The sequence below is a fragment of the Octopus bimaculoides genome, chromosome 7, assembly GCF_001194135.2.
Source record: "Octopus bimaculoides isolate UCB-OBI-ISO-001 chromosome 7, ASM119413v2, whole genome shotgun sequence".
In the NCBI taxonomy this organism is placed as follows: Eukaryota; Metazoa; Mollusca; class Cephalopoda; order Octopoda; family Octopodidae; genus Octopus; species Octopus bimaculoides.
Window position 1 is genome coordinate 77738391 of NC_068987.1, and position 4221 is coordinate 77742611.

Here is a 4221-nt window from a genome sequence, read left to right on the forward strand (position 1 = left end):
GGGGGGGGGGGGACAAACACAGACACGCAAACATATACACACACATACATACATATATACATATATACGACGGGCTTCTTTCAGTTTCCGTCTACCAAATCCACTCACAAGGCTTTGGTCGACCCGAGACTATAGTAGAAGACACTTGCCCAAGGTGCCACGCAGTGGTACTGAACCCGGAACCATGTGGTTGGTAAGCAAGCTACTTACCACACAGCCACAATGCTTCTATTTATTTATTTATTTAGACACTGAAGGTGATTACATTCACTTTCATTCGTACATGAAATTACATGAACATTAGGAGGGATTAAAAAAGCGTGTGGCAGACGAACAAAACAACATTATACAAAGAAAAGAAAACGAGAGCACTGAGTCAGGGACGTTAACAAAGAAGGCAGGTTAAAATGACATGATAAATACATAACTAAAGCAAACACAATAAATACAGCAAGCTATTATATTAAATAGACCAACCCACACACATGTGAAAACCTACCACTTAGGACAGGTGATAGCACCCCACCTCTTTGCCCACCGGCCACTCTTTACACTAGATTGGGTGCATCTAAAAGTTTCACTTAACATTCTCTGTTTGGAACGAAACAAAAACACCTCATGCTTTCTGGATATTCGTGCTTTAACTCATGATAATATCCTGGTACTATTTCTAAAATTCTCTCACTGTAGTATTTCGACCTTATTTGATTTTCTTTAACTTGTACATCGAGACTGTATCATTTGCACCACGTATGTATTAATTTGTTCACAAGGTTCTAGTTTGTTTTTAAAAATGATTTAAATTTCTTATCATCATCTTTATTACTTCCGCCGTCATTTAGGGGGAGGTGTTGTTTTCAGTCGTGTTTGTTTGCTTTTTTGTCCGTGGACAAGATGTCTCAAGAACCACTGGATGGATTCGGATGACACTTTCAGGGATCTTTGGCCTCGTAATTGGCACGAACTGATTAGGTTTTGGGATCGATCTGGCACTGGCCAAGAATTCTGGATTATTTTTCCTGTTTTTTACTTAACTTTTGAGAGTGGTCGGATTCATTTTTAATATTCTCGTTTGTGAGAGCATTCGAGTTTATTTCAGATATTCTCATTTTAAAAATCATCTCTGGCTGATCATTGAAAGGACGTTGGTGTTGCCTTGGCAGAGGTTTGCGCTCTCTGAATGCTCTTGTTATCATTATATTCTGGCATTTTACACATCTTTAGATCGGATTCGGCCTTCCTTTTCTACTGGATTCTCTTCTTTCTTTATTTCCCAGAGATTTTCACCGGCTTCCATTATGTCTTCATTGCTACTGAATGAAGGTTGGTGGAGGAATGGGGTCAGAATTTCGCTCGTCGGTTCCTGGGAGTGAGGACGAGGGGGACAGTCCAATTTCTCTTGGATCTGGAATCTGTGAAAACCTACCACTTGCTGTTGTCGCTTCTATTCACCTCTACTCCACTCGATCTTGAACTCACTATCACCGCTTATTGTTATGGGCCCAAGAGGAATTAGACAAGAAGAAAGAGAAATATCCAAAACTGGCTGATTTGGCTAAAGGAGAGATTGACTTCTCAAAATAATTGATTTCTTGGAGGGTTTTTTTTTACTTATATTTTGGTCTATCCAGGAAGAAAAAAGAAAAGAAAACAACTGTCTGAATAAATTGATATTTAGAAGAACTAATTTTGGGGACATCGAGTGAGACCAATCAGTTGGAAGTTGGCGGGGTTTACCATTTGTTTCCAAACCAAATTTGGTAAATATCTATGGTTTATTGTATATTGACACTTCTTAGCAGCAGCAGCAGCAGCAGCAGCAGCAGCAGCAGCAGCAGCAGCAGCAGCAGCAGCAACAACAACAACAACAACAACAACGACAACGACAACGACAGCAAAACACCACCACCACCACCACCAACAATAATAATAATAATGGATATGATAATTACAATAATACCATTTGTTTCTTTCTAGCATTGCCAATTCATACATAGAAAGGATTACAAAAATATTACAAACACGATTAGTGATTATAGATAAATATACATATGAAACAAGTGTAACGGAAAATACATAATTTGCATTGAATGACATAGTCTAAGAAAAATATGGCCTCCTACACATACTGGGGTGGGAAGTCCTTGTTTGGGTCGGGTCAGAACTCACCTCAACTTTGATCACCTCTCACTGTCGTCTATCATTTTCTTTTGTGAACTGGCGGCTATGAAGTCAGTCGTCCCCAAAATCCCCTTTCTGCCCTGAAACACTAGTATCCTGGCTTTTCTTTCTGCAGCCCGGACGGGAGACAACACTGGAACAGGTCGATGCTCTTTGGGTCTTCGTGGGGTCATTAAGGCTTACATATCTCTAATAACCCACATCCTTTTATTCGTCACTGCTAACCAGAGCTGGTACAACATACTTGTACCGTACTTCTTAAGTAACAATCATTCAATATTGAACGTCGTGGCCAGCAATTTATATTCAAGCCATCGTGCTACACCGCTCAAAGTATTACGGCTTAAGCTTCTGAGAAGGTGCATACCACACCAGCTGGTCTACTTTTCTTCTTCAGTTTTGAATATCATGCATACAGTACCGTAATTTCTTCCTCGTTCAATAGAAGAGATATTGTTCTACATATCGGGCAGAGATGCATATAGTTGCTCCTTCCGACATAATAAGAGAGTCTGTATCTTTCAAAAATGTAAAGATATATTTTTTCCTTTTTCACTGATCACTAAAGAACTGAGGCTCCACTACAAAGACATGTCCTTCGCAAAGTAATCCACGTCTTGTGTCTGTTTATTGGATGCTGCCTTCATCGTTCAATTAAAACTTTCCACTCACAACCTTCCTTTGGTGAAAAGAGCTTGTGTGTGTGCATGCGTATGTGTCTGTGTGTGGCTGTGTGCGTGTTTGTGTGTGTGTGTTTGCGCGCGCGTGTATGTATGTGTATGCGTGTATCATTGTCACTGTTGTTATTATTAATCGTGTCGTTTAAATTGTCGAGTGGCTGTGTGGTAAGTAGCTAGCTTACCAACCACATAGTTCTGGGTTCAGCTCCACTGCGTGGAATCTTGGGCAAGTGTCTTCTACTATAGCCTCGGGCCGACCAAAGCCATGTGAGTGGATTTGGTAGACGGAAACTGAAGGAAGCTCGTCGTATATATGTATATATATGTGTGTGTGTGTGTTTGTGTGTCTGTGTTTGTCCCCCTAGCATTGCTTGACAACCGATGCTGGTGTGCTTATGATCCCGTCACTTAGCAGTTCGGCAAAAAAGACCGATAGAATAAGTACTAGGCTTACAAAGAATAAGTCCCGGGGTCGATTTGCTCGACTAAAGGCGGTGCTCCAGCATGACCGCAGTCAAAATGACTGAAACAAGTAAAAGAGAGTAAAAGAGATAAGAGGAACACTATTTTGTTTGTGAAATATTTGTATTTCGCTAAATTTGTATTTTTTCCTTGATTATTATCTGTAAACTTTAGATGTGTTTCTGCACGGCCTACCTAGGCAGTTAGTTTACGAGTGGAAGGCTATCTTTTACCAGAAATTACAGCCTTCTTTTTTCCCCAAATAGGATTAGGTAACATAAGCAATTAAATTCCTGACTTATGCTGAAAGAAGGTCCACATTACTAAGCAAGTTACTTGAACATGGTAACAATATGGGGAAAACGAGGCGAAACGCGTCAAATTGTCTCAGCATAGTAATGAGGATGATGGTAATAATGATGATAATGATGATGAAGATGATGGTTTATTTTTTATTGGCTGCAAAGTCGAAGATGTGAGGAAGTGTACAAAGGAAGAAGATTAAAGAAAACAAGGAAAAAAAAAGTAACATTGGGAGTTTTATCTCCAGTGAGATCAATGAGCAACAATAAAAATACATTAAATAGATAACAAGGGATAATAAGTCGATAATAATGGAGTTAAAGTGAAAGAGATTCTTATCTTGTTAGTGTTAGAGAGATTAAAGGGCTAAAGAACAATCGATGTACAAGACTGGAATTTTAAATCGAAAGTTAAAAATCAAGAAAGCGGGAATTTTTTTGTTAATTGTAAATGTAACAATTGGTATTTAATTACCAGTATACGAATATAGCATTTTTTTACACATTGATGATTCCTTGTTCTGAGAAAATAATATTTGATGAAATATCTTCAACGTTGTAATATTTCCTTCAATTATCTTTTAGGTCATCTACAC